The following is a 16,622-nucleotide window of genomic DNA, read 5'->3' as shown; positions in this document are numbered from 1 at the left end:
TGGGAAAAAAATTAATAATGTATTAGTTCAGCTTTCCTAGGAAATCTGATCTCATAGAAAGATCCTGGTGTTAAATCATTTTATAAAACTATATTTCCAGCATTACCAATTCACTTTATTTTCTTAGTCTGTAGAATTTGGCCCAAATCAAAGAGTCTCACTTTGGCTTGTTTTATCAGCCTTCCAGGGCCTAAGTCTAGCATAAATTTCTCCTTCAAGATGAGTTGAAAATGAGTCTGAGGAGCATAGATCAGTGTGAAGTAAATATCCATCACTCACCTCCACAGCTCTATCCTACCCCATCCCTAGGTCCACTGGTTCCATGATCTAAAAATGAATATCTTGCTTTCTTGTTCAGAATGTAAATATTAACCAGTAACTGCCTAGATCTGGGGACTAATGGAAGTAGGTCAGGAGATGAGAGCTAGGTCTCACCCAGGTAGACAGATTTATCTCTGTCCAGGAGTCATACATGATGCCATTCATCAGATAATGGAAGAGGGCAGAAGCATTGTTCAGGCTTCATAGCACTCTGAGATCTTCAAGCTGGCCCAGGTATATGTACACTGGAGTCACAATTTCATGAAAATCCTGGTGCCAAAATAGTTCCGAATAACTAGGAGCACAAATCAGTCATTCATGGTGATTGTGCATGACCCCTGAAGTGTTAGCCTAGATAAAGCTTCTCCCTTTTACTTCTTATAAAAGAACATCCAGGTCATCCACTCTCTTTCCTCCCTTCCTCCCTCCCTCCACCCGCACTCGAACCCAAGTGCAATTTCTATGCAATGGCTAAATCATAATGGGCTGGGAAGGCATATCACCAAGAAGATTTGAATCAGTAAAGGCTTTCTTCCAGCATAAGATTTTATAAGCTGAATGGAATTAAACATAGATTAACTAAATACAATTTGCATTATAGTGATTATGGATTATTCTAGTTACTGTTGCTGCATAACAAACTGCCCCCAAATTTAATGGCATAAAACCATCATTTATGATGCCCTTGGATTCTCTGGGTCAGGAATTCAGAGAGGACATAGTAAGGACAGCCTTTCTCTTCACATAAGGTCAAGGTGCTCAGCCAGGGAGAGCCAACAGCTGAGGGTGACCTGATGACTGGGGGCTGAAATGATTGATTCTAAGGGTCCTTTCAGATCTGTCTAGTGGTTCATGTTGATTATAGGCTGGGAGCTCATAGCACGACTTGCCGAAGTGCCAAGTAGGTCCCCCACCCACCCCAACATGATAGTCTCAGCATAGCCAGACTTCATACAAAGTGGCTAGGTCCCCAGGAATGAGTATCCCATGAAAACCAAGAGGAAGCTGCATGGCCTTTGCTGACCTAGCAGTTTACAGTATCATTTCCATAGTAATAGAATATTGCTTACAGCCCACACTCAAGGGGAAGAGTAAAAAAATCCCACCTCTCCATGTGTCAAAAAATATTTATATGTGCTTTAAATATGTTTCAAAGTCACTTCATTCATATAAATCATAACTAACAAGAACTAGAGCCATAGTAGAAAAAAACTAGAGCCTTGGTGGCTCAGTGGGTTAAAGCCTCTGCCTTCAGCTCAGGTCATGGTCCCAGGATCCTGGGATCGAGCTCCGCATCGGGCTCTCTGATCAGCAGGGAGCCTGCTTCCTCCTCTCTCTCTCTGCCTGCCTCTCTGCCCACTTGTGATCTCTGTCTGTCAAATAAGTAAATAAAATCTTAAATAAAAAAAAAAAAAGAAAAAGAAAAAAACTGGAGTGGTTATTATAATAACTTTGATTAAATGTGTATCTCAGTAATGATAGATATAAGATGAAGATAAAGTATACGAGAAGGTCTGTGACAATACTGAGTGCTGTTGGAAATACTTGATATAACTGAGATTGGAAAGTCCAGGTTTCTTCACTAATAGTAAGGTTTTTTAACTGCACATTTAGAGATATTTGAAAACAAGCCTATCTGCAGAATTCCTAGAAGATAAATAACTTAGAATTAAAAGTTATAAACTTTCTAGGTACTAACCTCTTTTACATCTTGAAAACCATTCTTTTATAAACAGTGTTTAAACTTTTTATCATGGAAAAATTCTTCTTGGAAATGCAGCTACGTGCTGATTTATTATAACTCTTGTGATGATTTATACTACTTACTCCATGTCCCTCCATGCCCTAAGGAAAGATCCTAATTTCTCTACAGGCTGACTTTGGTCATATTCAAGTTTTACATTCCATTTTATAGAGTCTTCCTCTGTTCTATACTCGTATTTGTCATGACTTTGAAGCATTTAGGTTCCTAAGGCTGGGATGCCAGAGTGTCTCGGTCAGTTAAGTGTCTGCCTTTGGCTCAGGTCATGATCCCAGGGTCCTGGGATTGAGCCCCGAGTTGGGCTCCTTACTCAGCAGGGAGCCTGCTTTTCCCTCTGCCTGCCTCTCCCCCTTTATGTGTTCACTCTATCCCTCTCTCTCTCCCTGACAAATAAATTAATAAAATCTTTTAAAATGAATAAATAAATTCCTAAGCCTGGATAGTCTACTCATGGGAGTGAAAGAAAATGTATTCCTGTTTTGTCTTTGATCTGTGAGGCGCTTGCTACAGGATTTCAGTTTGTCTCAGATCCTCACTTTCCTCTCTATAATAATGAATCTGGGAAGAAAACTGTAAAACCTTGTTCTCGATAAAAATCTCTCTTATGGCTTTTAAATGATGAGATGAAAAAGAAATTGCCCCTTTGAGAAGAGAGAAGGTAAAATGGAGCAACCTGTGGGGACCCAAGGAGATTCAGAGACCTCCATTTTGAGCACAGAGTTCTGTGGTTCCAGAAAGATCCAACCAAGAACAACTTTGTCAGAGAGATTATGGACTGCAGTAGCTCAGAATAATAGGCGGCTTAGAGGTTATAATTAACAACCTTCCTCTGAAGAGTTAGAACAACAGCCTTAGAAAGAGAGGTCAAGGGCTTTTTTGAAAGGCCTCAGGGCAACAGCCTTCTTCCAAGCATAAGGGAAAGCAGATGTTTAAATAAGCAGCTCACCTACTAGTTACATGACTTTACTTACATGTAGAAGTCTGTATTTGCTAAAATCAGGTACCCATGTCACTTATAGAAACAGGTTTATCAGTATGTGAGATGTTCTCTAAAATAAAAATATAGGAAAAAATATGTGCATATGCCCCTTACATATGTGTTTGTAGAGAATAAAAAACACAGGGATGTTATCTTTCATAGCAGGAATCATTGTAGACCTGTTCCTATCCTGTGCTACCAGCCTGGATTTGTTTCTATTTGTAAAGTCAATAAGTCATGAGTGCAAACTTTCTTGGAAAAGCTTTGAGAATTCAAAAATAATTATTCATTCAAAACCCAGACCTCTGCTTGGCTCTTTGGATGACACCGCTCTGGGGCCTCCTCCCTTTGTTCTGCTCTACATGCACAGGGAGAAGGTGGAGCCAAGGAAGATGAAAGTTCTTGACACTAATGCCTAGCCGGACAAGTCTAGCAACTTTCAGAACAATGAAAATGAAATGGTCAAATGATGTATTTTTCCCAAACTGATTATGACTTCTTCACTGGAAGTTGCTACACTTGGTGTGAACTTGCCAGTTACCACTATAATCCACTGAGAGGCAGCTGTAGTTGAGCCCTAGTCAGTTTCAAGATGCTCCTGGAACAATACCAGATTAGCCTACTGGTTCCAGGATGGATGGTAGCCTTCCTGCTCAAAGGTGTTTTTGGGTCTAGTTTTAAATATTTTGATAGAAACAACCCTTCTTGTTTTCAGTCTTCAGAAATAGAGTTTGGGTGGGGGGTGATAGTGGTGGTCGCCCTTTGTTATAATGAATCACCAAGAACCAGAGCATGCCATGGGAGGGAGAGACCCCAAGGACCCAGCACAACCTCCTCTGTTAACAGTGAAGAGGGAGGAAAAGGAGAGAGAGATGATGAGGGAGCGTGGCAACTCTGGAGTAAGGCGTATTTTATTATTATGTCCGACATGACCAATTTTCCTATGTCATATTCTCTTTTATGATAGACCTTGTTTTTTTTTTTTTTTTTAAAACGAACAAACTCTTAGCTTATGTTTAGATAATAGCCAGGGGAAAAAATCTGTTTTCAATTGATCCAAGTTATTGCTAGGGATTCATGAGTTTTGGTCACCAGTATCACTAAGCAGCTATATGTACTCCTCAAACGATGGAAGCATAGTTGAGTTCTAATTGGTTGAATTTATCTGTAGTCCAGTTGGTCAGAAAATCCCACTCCTAAGTTATAACAGCTGTTGCTATGAAGCAGTCATATGGGACTTTAAATTTTACCTAGGTTCTGAGTTTTAATTTGTTCTAGAGAACTATTTGGATTCTACAGATAAAATGTTCCAAACACATCGTGTTCTTTTAAAACATAGTTGAAAATATGTGATATTTATATATCGTACAGTTATCTATTAGCTTCATTTACATGAATTACAAGGGAACTTTTAAAAATATATGATGATTTGTTACCTAAATTTATGTGTCAGGGCAAGTAAATATTCATTTTCCTTTAGCCCAGTTTTCTTCAAACTGAGGGTCAAAGCGTTGACACATCCCTTTAGTGTGTTTTCACCACCTATTTTAAAAAGAAACAGAATGGGGTGGGATGGAATGGAACCGAAGAGAATCAAATAGAAAATACCAGAATAGGAGGGTCCTGGATAGCTTAGTTGGTAGAACATCTGACTCTTGATCTCAGTTGAGGTCTTAATCTCAGTGTAGTGAGTTCGAGCCCCACAGTGGGTGTGGAGCCTGCTTTAAAAGCAAACAAAAACCAGAATGCATGAAGTAAAGATGAATACTGTTTCATGTAACTTTAATTTCAGTCTTGTGTGTATATGAAAGTGTCATTCTAGATCAAAGTGTAAAACGTATGTCTTTCTGAGGTCATGATACAGAAGGTTAAAATTCTCTATGTTAGCCACTGGTTCTTGGTTTGGATATTTTCTACTCTTGTCTAATTGATTTTTATCATCAAGTCTCTTATGTGAAATTTGAATCACTTGCCCAAGAGCAGTACAATGTGGTACTGAGACAGGGCTCATCTACATCTCTGTGTACAAAATTTCCTCAGCTTTCAAGATGGACAGGAAATACTCTTACTCTAAAATGTGCTACAAAAATTATCAAAAATACATCTGTGATAATGTTAGTTTATATTTCTGCAACCTCTTTTGATGTTATTTTTTACTGATTTATGTGAGAGAGAGAGAGAGCACGAGTGGAGGGATGGGCGGAGGGAGAAGGAAAGAGAGAATCTCGAGCAAGTTCCCTACCGAGCACGGAACCTGACTCGGGTTTGGGTCCTAGGACCTGAGATCATGACCTGAGCCAAAGTCAGATGCTTAACCAACTGAGCCACCCAGGTACCCTCTGCAACCTCTTTTATTAATGGTGTTAGGCTTACAGATATTAATGCACATGATACCTCTTTATTAAAATTGTCTGTTTTCTGATGGGAAAGCTGGAAAAACCATAAAATAAAGAGTTTTAAGGACTCCTATTCCAGGACAAGTGTTCAACTGTATCTTTCAAGACACATGGCTTTCCAACATATTGTAGGCTTCTCTGTCAATAAGTTCTTCTGTATATCTAAACTATTTTCTCTTTAATCCCATCTCATTTCCACATTTTCTGTCCTCTGTGGAGAAATTCATAGAGAAAATGGTTTAAGCAGTAAGGCTTGAAGAATACACCCAGGAATTTCATTCCCAGACTTTAAACCAGAAGCTGTTGAATCTTCCAGGAAGAATTGCTTAAAGACGCCTGTGACTGTCCCATTCCCAGTCATACTTTCCTCTAATCCTCATGCCCCATTCCGCTTTTCAACTAAGGCTCGGAGCAGTTCATCTCTGCTTGGGTCTCTCAGTGAAGAAGTGTGCCAGAGACGAAAGGGCTGTGCACAGGCCATCACAACTGCTTGGCAACTTGCCTAAACCTAAAATACGAGAAGGGAAATCTGAGAAGAAGAGGAGTATACCAAAATGAGTTCCAGATGGATCCAAAGACTTAAATGTAAAAAATGCAACTGTAAATGTACTGGAAGAAAATATGAATAGAGTTGTTACTTTTTAATTCTTGAAGGAAAAAATAATGACATTCCCTCTCCAAAAAACTACAAACAATAAAAAGAAGGCATAAAAGAAAAAGTCAGTGAATTCAACTACTCAAAAACGAAGTTTTCTATTTAAGTGAAATACACTTATTTCACTTATTAAGTGAAATACACTTAAGTGAGATACAGCATACAATGTTAAGAGCCAATGCAGGTGAAATGTTTACTGTACATTATATAGAAAAGAACTAATTTCTATAATATGTAGAGAACTCCTATGAATAAAAAGGGAAGAAACCAATAATACAATGTAAAAATGAACATATGAATAGGAATTAAAGGTCTTCAAAAATGCTATATTTCACTTATAATATGAAAATGCAAATTAAGATGGGATAGAAATTTTCAGTTATCAGATGGGCAAAGATTTAAAAATCAATCACAGTATTTTGATGAGCATATAAGGAAAGGGATACTCTCATATCTATCAGTATTTGAAAAACATACAATGTGATTCATAGATTCCATTCCTACAACTTTATCAGATAAATAGATGTACACACACATAATGAAAAAACATATGTCCAATACTGCTGGAGAATTTTTTTTGGGGGGGGGGAACAATCTTAATTCCCATCAAAAAAGGAGTGGCTAGATAAGTTATGCGTATTCACTTGGACTGGCTACAGTCGCTGGCTACAGCTCTATGGGTATGAACATGTAACAACTGCTGAGGTATACTGAACGAGGAGAGCAGGCCAGAGACTCTTCATAGAGTAAGCAGCCATTTGTGGAAACAAAAAGGGAGGGGCTCTCATTCATTTGTGCTATGTGTGCTTAGAACATGTGGAAGAATATACAACCAGATAACATTCACTGACTCTAATGAAGACCAAGGTAGACTTAGGTGGGTGTGACTCAGCCTGTTCTCCAGATCCTTTCATAACTTTCGAAGTATAAATGGATCACCTAATGCAAAGGTATTTTATTTAGTTCAGAGAAAAGAAAGGAACAAACGAAAAGAAGAGAAAATGGCTGAGGGAAAGGCTATCAGGGAGAAGGATATAAAAAAGTACATTAAGTTTTACCTCTAGTTTGGAAATTCAGAATTCACCGTAAATTGGAATTTAGCCAATAAACATGTAAAGATTTTCCTTTCACTGTTGTGTTAGCTGCCTGGGCATATCCAAATACTTGAAGTTCGTGAAGTCCTTCTAACTTTAGCATAAAGTGACTCAGGCCATCTTCCCCCTGGAGAGGGAAGCTCAGTATGTCCCACCGCCAAGGACAAGGACTCTCAGAGGCATAACATCTTTACTGTGTACTTCTTATTCTCTTTCCTGAATAGCGTGACATTCTTTACTACACTTACGTAGTTTATCCTACAGCTTTGTGTCATTTTGCCCTTTGCCAACTCAAATGTGTAACATAGCCTGTTACTTATTGTCACTTCCCTCCCAAAGTCTCTCAGAAAAAGCAATTTGTCACAGGAGAAAGTTGTCACAGCATGGCCCAATAGATGGCCAGTATTGGATAACAATAGATTGCCCTGGTTTTAAAAGTCCTTGGGGATTTCTTAAGAATCTATTTTCCTCTAACATGCAGATTTCTGGCTGGTTTCAGGCCCTCGGAAACTCAGATCCTCCCCAGTACTCCTTCTCTCCTGTCCCCAGAATGTCAGAATGGCTGCTTTTTCATCATGGAGGACAATCCATTTGTGCCTCTTCTGTCTTGTGGAATTCTTCCAGAAGCTTTAAAAAAGATCTTTTCTACCAATTGCATTAGGAATAGGGAAAGAAAAAGTCTAAATGCCCAAGTATAGAGGATTGGTTAAATAAATTATAATATGCCAGTACAATGGAGAATAATACATTCACTACCAATTATCTGAAATTCTATATTTACTGGAGTAGAAAAAAATTTGTAACATATTAAGTGAAATAAGAAGTTTACAAAATAACATGTGTGTGTACGGGGCACCTGGGTGGCTCAGTCGGTTAAGCATCAGACTCTTGGTTTCTGCTCAGCTCATGATCTCAGGGTCGTAGGATCAAGTCACATGTTGGGCTCCTCACATCGGTATAGAGTCTATTAAGATTCTCTCTCCCTCTCCCTCTGTCCCTCCTCTCTCTCACTCTCTCTGTCTCCCTCTATTTAAAAATAGTATGTGTCCAGTGAATGTATGTGATATAAATATATATAGAGTATGTATACAATATATTTGTATATGCAATATGTACACATGCATATGTTCATACATATATATTTGTATGAATATTTGTGATAGTATCCCATTTTTTAACTCTACATAATATACATGTTTATATTTGCTGGAAGTATATACATCAAAATGTTAACTGTATAATTCTCAGAGTGGTAGAAATCTGGAGGATTTACTTATATTTTGAAGATGTCATAATTATTCTACAATAAGTACATTTTGCTTTTTTTAATGTAAAGGAAAAGACCCATGAGGCCCAGGGTGGTAGCACTGCCAACAGCCTCCCGGGGTCTACTAGGGGCTGCTCTAAATAGAAGACTGATACAGTTATAGTCAGCTGCCTCTGCCCCAAGACTCTAATTCCATAAAGAGATCCTGTCCTTTCATGCCCCCTTTCCCCAACACTGTTTTACAGTAGAATCTCCCTCCTTGCTAAGACAAGTTGAAATTTGAAAAGAAAAAGAAAAAAGGAAAAAGCACAGAATTTTGTTTCCTTTTTCTTAAAAAAGTGAGCAACTCAACTGCTTCAGGTAATGTTTTCTACAACTTTTCCATCCTAAGAGGTATTGCAAGTTGGCCCCTCTTCACTCCCAGTGGCCTCAAAGAAGGAGGATGGACCCCCATCCTCTTAGTCAGCAAGAGGAGGCAGAACTAAAAAAGGAACAAAGACTTCTTAAGGGATCATGAGCATCAGTGATTGAGTATTTAACAACCAGAAATCCCAGGAATCTCCCATTGGACTGTAGGGCCAATCAAAGGGGAAGTTAGATATGATACACCAGTGCAGTCCTTGCTAGTGGCTCCAAACTGGGTATGAGCCCCGCACCCGGCCTGCGCACTGACCAGGCTGGACGGAGATATCTACATGCGAAGGATTGCAGCCCAATCCTAAGTCAGAACATATTGTCTCCCTTTATTCTAGGTCCCTTCCTCTGAGAACTTGTTTCCTTCCTTTGAGGCATGTTTCATCTTTAGGGACCTCAGAGATAACTTAATATGACTCCCTCATCTGAGGAACCCAAACAGGGAGAGATGAATTGACATGGACAAGGTCACAGAGCCAGTTAATGGAAGGGCCAAGATAAAGCCCACTGGGCTGGGCTGAACAAATGAACATGTTTGGGATGGCCAAGTGAACAAATGAATGACTGTTCCAATACAAGTGTGAAACTCATTCTAAATCTAATACATTCTGCTCGTGTTGCCCAACCATTGGATGCTCTGTACATTTCCTCAGAGCATACAATAAGAAATTGATTGTGCACAGTAAATAGTCACACAGATTGCCCCACTTCAGTACACACGGGTAAACTTGACTTTCTTTCAAATATATAAGAACAACTCCTTCTAAATAAAATTCTTTGTTAAATAGGTACATTTTCTGAAAGAATAATCAACATCAACTCATCTGCTATCTCATTCCAAATTTTCATACATTAAATTTGTGCTTTGCATGGATCTCCCTACATGAAATGAACTGAAGGAGTTAATGGAACATCTGTCCCTTGTACATAAACCCAGCCTGGTAACCTGCACTCTAGAATGTGCGTTCGGACTCGTGATCACCCAAGTGCTGGCAGAATTGGACGTTCAATGCATCACATGTGTTGTCCATGATATTTTCCTCTATAGATTGAGAACAATATTTTTTCAAGTGTCCTTCCATGTGCAAGTTGCTTTACCCTGCAAAAGTGAGGTTGAGAGGACAAGATCCCTTACCTTGACTGAGTTGGTCGTAGTGGAACACTGGTCGCACCTTCCCTGTGCAGGAGGCCCTGGTAAGGTACAGCGGGGCTCAGAAGTTCAAATGCCCACAGAGGCCACGTAGGTGATACACATGAACAAAGCATGGTGGGTGAGAGAAGTAATAGGGTATGTTCGGGCAGTAGAGACGGGGTAGTTAGTGTCCCAGCGAATGGGGATGCGTTTTACTCAGATCTGCTTCATTGTTACCATGCAGAAATACATGCCAGGTTTTAACAGCCTGTCCAATGTTAAGAGAAAAATATAAATCTACACATTTTAATGTAAAATCATTCAACTTGCTAATGTTGGTAACTAATTCAAATATGTTTCAAAACACTGCAAGCGATAGATAAAAAGTTCTTTGGCCCACTGGTGACCAGTTTGAGGTTTCTAGACCCCTGCAAAGATACTCGGTGGGTGGTATTAAATTGTATAAACTAGTGCATTCATTTTCTGAATAAAACAAGGAGAAAGACCACCCATCTTTTTATATAAATCATATGCATCCTTTAATCTACTTGAATCACTTCTTTCCTAAAGCTATCCCCAACTCTGACATCATACAGCTGGATGGTCTGTACTTCACGGTTCACGCTAAATAAACTCTGTCCTTTCTCTCATTGTTTCTAATTATTCGACATGTACAGATCTTATAGTCCCAACCTCATTTTAAGCAATTCCAGGGCAAAAATCATATTGAATACTTCTTTTATGTCAACTTCAAAGTTCGATAAAGATTTCCAGGTTTTTTTCAATAAAGGAAAAAAAAAGAGTAGCCTTTGCTGACACATGAATACTTAGTTATACTAGAAATAAGTTTAATGTCTTGAAGTTCCTGAATTTCTAGTCTAGGCAAGCTAACAAATCCAAGTCTCTGGACACCGTGCCCTGATGGGCTGAGAAGCACAAACTTGCCATAAATTGTTAAGAAGAAGCCATTGGTAAAATAGCGACGAGTTCATGATGTCTTTTCTAGAATAAAAATGTTGGATGTATATAGTCCAATGGAGGCAATGTGGTCCTTTCTAAGTCTTGACTTTGAAAAACTTTCTGAGCCAACTTTTGTCTGCAGGAATCCCTCCATTGATTTAGGCAGTAAGAGAATGGTGGGCTCACTTAGAGAAGGTCAAATTCATATTTCACATTCACAAGTCAGACCTTCTTGGGTTATCTTAGAGTGATTTGAAGCAGCAGAAGCATGAGCTGTAATCAGCCTTAATCCAGAAATGAGAAGTAGAGAAAGGAGAAGTGGAGTGAGTATTGTATCTCCAGAAATGATTGACCACTGTCTTTGTCCCTGTGTAGAAGTGAGAGTGAGGGGCCCAGAAAATGGCCCTCACCACAAGCAAGTTTCGCAGTGTCCTGGACCAAGTTATCTCCACTGTCAAGAGCAGGCTACAGGGTCAGAACAGCTGGGCATGTGTGCCAGGCCAACCACGAGTACGCCTGGGAGTGGGCATAGTGTTTGCTTTGAATTGGCCGGCCCCAGTGGAAGATCAAGAAGTGTGAAAACAATACCCCTGTGGATCCCTGAGTCCACTGAGCTTGATGTGATAGGGAATCCAAAGGCTAAGGTGAAGGGACCCGTTCTGGTGTAAATTGATTGCCTGACCAAAGAACAGCATTGTATTTTCTTTCTTATTTGGAAATACTAATAAAATACTCGCAAAGTGCTCTTACTGAAAATGCTCTCTCTCCATACTTATTTTCACAAACCCCACACAGATGTGCCTTTCAGGTCCTTCTTTACAGTTCTCAAAATGTCCCACATATTATTTAGTAATCAAAAAATAAACAAATTGTCAAATAAACAGACCACATCATTATATTAGGAAGTAGATTTTGTAATGCAAAAAATATATAATAATAATAATAATAATAATAATAATAATAATGCTGCCTGACCTTAGGCAAACAATACTTGGGTCAAAATAAACATTACTGCTGTTTAGAATATTTAGTTGTATCTCTGATATAATTATCACCTTCTATTCAATAGAATTTATTCTAAACCATGACATTTCCTTTTTTACTTATCACTGTGTTGATCCAATTGCATCTTCTTTATCTGCAAATTTATATAAAAAGCAATGTAGAAAATACAATGACTATATCCTTGGGATAATGGTGTTTACTCTACCTAAAAGTTACTATGAATTATAATGATAGAGGACTTTCTGTTTCCTCTCTTGATTGCTTCATCTTTCTCTCCACAGCCTTTACATCCAGTTTTTTCTCATGAAGTCTCTTCTGGTTGAAAACGTACCGAATTTCATCAGGTAAGAAGTACTAAATGTGAAACTGAAAAGCTTTTTTCAAAAGTTTAGAAAATCCAAAGATCTGTTGACTCTGGACAAACATCTAGAATGTAGACTGGGAAAGGTCCAGCAGGATCTCCAGTTGTTTTGGTGGTTTTGAAAGTGTGGTCCCCAGACCAACAGCATCAGTACCACCTGGGAACTTGCCAGCAATGCAAACTCTCTGACCCTTCCTTGTGCTTTAACAAACTTTCCAAGTGATTCTGACACACACACACACAAGTCTGACAATCGCTGCTTTAGACAGGCTTTGTGGACGCAGACACATAAAATATCTCCTCTGGATTGAAGAAATTTGGTGGATTTGATATCTCGTCCTTTCTTTTCTCCACTGATTTTTTTTTCCTCCTTCTTGCAGGTTCATCCATTCATTAGTCATTTAGCAAGCTCAAGTTTGCATCACAAAATCATACTGCATTAAAAACCTGTAATTACTATCTTTATGACAATTTAAATGCTATCTAATATGGGACTCCATCAAAAGTAGGTATGCAGTAGAAGTTGTCAACTAATTAACTGATTTAAATCCCTTGTTAGCCTTTGGAAGGAATGCTTCTGTAGTCAGCTAGATACACCTATAAAAGGGTGCCCAATTTCTAAAGATGGTTGCCTTTTAGACCTAATATCTGTAGGACATTCTCTTTACAAGTTAATATTTTCACATGGGTTGGAAGTGTTGTACTGTCACCTCTGAAGTCATTCACAAAGGATTGTGTTGTCCGAAAGGAGCTCGTGTTCTCTTGTAGAGTTTAGGATATGTCGGAGGTCTGTACAGTAGTCATTATCTCCAACTCCAGAAGCCAGTCTTAATAGCTTTCCCAGCAGCCATTTCACCTCCAACCTTAATATAATTTGCTGTAACCCTATGAATATCTATGAATCGTCTGCTAAACCTATGAATTATGTTGTCATTCTGAAATGATTGCTAAATGCTGCCCCCCAAATGCCCTTGCTTAAGACACCCCTCCTTTGCAAAGATATACATGATTTCTTCTCAATAGCATGCCTATTTCATGAGCAAATAGGTATTACAGTCTCTAGGACTGTTTCGTCATTTGTAAAATGGTATTGTAAGAAAGCATGAAGATAATCCAGGTGCACTTCACATAGTGCCTACCTCAGTAAATATAATCTATAATCAAAAATAATTTTATCAATAGAATTATAAATTCAAGAATGTCACATTAGACCTCATCCCATTAAAAACAAGCACGTAAGGAAGAGAGCAAGTGTCTTTCCTTTGCGTGATTCCTACCCTACTACATTATATTTGCCATGGAGATTCGCTGTTGTCAGCTCTTTGGCCATGGCTAGAACTCCAACGTGGAGCCAGGTAAAATTAAGAACATGGTAAAGTATAGAAGTCCCTCCCCCAGACCCACCTGTAGGGCTAGGAGAGCACCAATAGTATCTGAGATTAGTTCCTCTAATACCCATCAGCTCTTAGAGCAAAATCCAGAAGGCCAGCTGGGTGACCCAAAGGCAGGCATCAGAAGGTCAGAGGAATGGAAGAGTACCCTGAAAGGTGATTGACCTCCCTAACCTCTAATCAACTTACAAAACATTGCATATATCCAATTTTTAAATATTTTGGCAGAAAGAAATTTCCCTGATTTTTCATACAGATACAGATATAAGCAGAAAACAGCTATATACAATTATGAAGTCTCATTTGGGCCCAAGTTTAAATATGTCTTAGTATCTGCTGCAAAGTTCCAGTTCCATCAATGACAAATGACCGCAGAGATGACATTGGCTAGAGAAAGGGATGCAGAGATAGGAAAGGAGATTCTTAGAAGAGAGATATGTAAAATATTAGGATTAAATAAAAGTCCAATAAACAAGACATTTTTTATTTTGAATTAGTGACGTAGAAAAATGAGAAACATCTGGAATCTGCACTTATTTTGCTGGTCTGAAACACAGTTTTGAGGTCCTTTTTTAAAATGTTTACTTTGTAAAGGCTTATTTAAAACAAATGTCTAAGGTGGTTGAGAAGACAATGTAGTAGAATTCAGAACCCCAAGGCCTTAAAGGGAGATCTTTAATCTCAAAGAGTTTTCAACTTTCCATCAACTAAGCTGAATGCTGTCATTCCAAAGGAGTCCTTTTGTTCCATTTCAATACAAAGTTGGAGTCAAAGGCTTACAGAGCTATCTGAAATTTAATAGTAAATTTTTGGAGAGAGAGGACTCATTTTTTTTCATATTTTTAAGTTATTTTGTGTGATTCTTCAATAGCCAGCCCTCCTCCACAAAAAAATCATCATCACGATCATTATCATCTAATAGAGGTGGATCTACCTAGACTTTTGCCCTTACTTTTATTATGGACGCAGCCGAGAATTACAAATGAGGTCATTTCTCTTTGTTATTTCTGAGAAAGATTAGTTCTGTGGATAAGGTTCTAGCCAAGACAGACTAGGCAATACCCGGTGGGTTTATGGGTTTCTTAAATTCTACTGTGTTCTCCATTGGTGCTTCCACATGCCCTTGCTGGGGCTCAGGACTGGTCACTCTCTAGAAGGAGAGCAGGTTACAGGCCAATGAGGTGACCCAGGGTGTTGGGATTCTGAGGGAACCATCCCTCAGAATTATTTCATGCCTGTGGCACAGACTCCTCTGCCTGTATCATACAAGGGAGAAGGAGAGAGGGAGGCGGTGGGGAAAAGAAGACATCTTGGGGTGAAATAAGTATTCTCTCCTCCATCATCAATTTCCTACCCTTCTTAAATACTTTATAAGAAAGCAAATATTGTGAGGAGCCAGATCTCAGGGAAGCCATGGAATGGAATTATATATCAGGCATAAACCGTATTTGTGACATTCTGGTGGCATACTAAATTCCCAGGATTCTGCTGCTGAATCAGTCTCATGCTGATCTTTTGTATTCAAGTCATCACACTGAAGAAACTCCCCATGTCTTGTGTTTTTTTTTACTCCCATGTTATTAAATTCAGGATTGCGGACCACTTTACCTTACAGGAGGCAAGGTGGAGGGCAGATGACCACTTGCTAAGACTGTCATTTTCAAAAAGAACCAAAGAATCTCCATTTATAGTTCAGGCCCCAGGCCTGGTTGTCTTTCACACTGAGTAGCCTGATTCTAGAATAACAATTAGGCATACTTTGCAGGGGAGAAAGGGTGGGGGAGATAAGTTTGCTTTCTATGAGGTATTCCCAGCATCCCACAATAGTTAGTTATTATTAAATTCATCATCTTCTCCCACCTATTTTTTATTTTCTGATTGGAGCATTTCTTTGGATAATAGTTTCCAGAGAATTAATAGGCACTATGTGACTTCATGCTTTCTTTTATTTATGCAAAAGCTACCTTTGATCAATTTTTGAGGATGGTCCTTGATGTGTTTTCCCTGCCCTACCCTTTGTGGTTTTGTAAACAGCCGTCCTTTCTGCCTTCAACCTTCATCTTTTCACACTGAAAGGTATAATAATTCTTCCTCAGTTCCCTTTTCTGGACTGGGCAGTTAATTGTCCCAAAGAATTCCAAGCATAGAACAGTGTATGTGTAAAAACAGAATATAAATATTCACAGAATCTTTAAAACTACCCAAGAAAAAATGTGTATTTTTAGATCTATACGGGTTTTTTATTACTAAAATAAAATGTAAACCTGTTGCTTTATGCCGTTTGGATTTTTTTTCATCACACTATGAAGCCTCTAAAAGTAACTCTTTTGAAGTCTAGAGAGATAATACCCACCAGTCACTCAAAAGGGCTACCAGGAACACTTCAATTAATTCTTCCTTATTGCTGAGAACAGCTTAAATTTAATTTTAAGGTCCAGAGTCAATCTAAAGAAAAAAATTGGAAGAAAAGAATTAAGGTCATTTATCTATTGACTTGAAATAATTTTCTAGAAGACAGGCTATGAATATAAAGACAGCTTTGTCTGCACTCCTTGTGCATCAGGTCTTTGTTCTTGCATCAGCTAAGGGAGCCCACCTGGCTTTGACTTCCTCCCACAGATGCTCCTTTGCTGAGGGGAGTGGAATTTCCCTCCGGTGACCTCCCTATGCTGGCTATCCTTCATGGACTTGCTGGGCTCCTATCAGACTGTTTCTATGCTCATGAGATTTTACAGAACTTTAAGTTTTCTGTTCACAAAATGTTTGCTTTGAAACTTTCAGACATTTGCTTTCCCTCTTCATCACAATGGCAGGAATACAGAGCTTTCACATGATTTTTTAATGGGATTCAGCTGTACTTTGGAATTGCTATGTCTCTGCCTCAT

The 16,622-nt window shown here is 38.8% G+C and overlaps 1 protein-coding gene across 3 annotated transcripts in view; it reads left to right on the top strand.

Annotated features, from left to right (window-relative positions):
• Positions 1–16,622, top strand: part of FRMD6 (FERM domain containing 6) — a 301,404-nt gene that overhangs the window by 135,595 nt on the left and 149,187 nt on the right. For all 3 annotated transcript variants that reach the window (XM_032871122.1, XM_032871121.1, XM_032871118.1), the window contains one exon: positions 12,267–12,329. The gene's annotated coding sequence lies outside the window, so the exon portion shown is untranslated. The remainder of the gene's footprint in view (positions 1–12,266; positions 12,330–16,622) is intronic.

Source organism: Lontra canadensis, unplaced genomic scaffold (genome assembly GCF_010015895.1).
Source record: "Lontra canadensis isolate GAN:19392208 unplaced genomic scaffold, GSC_riverotter_1.0 scaffold42, whole genome shotgun sequence".
Lineage (NCBI taxonomy): Eukaryota > Metazoa > Chordata > Mammalia > Carnivora > Mustelidae > Lontra > Lontra canadensis.
This window is presented reverse-complemented; position numbering and strand designations above follow the sequence as displayed.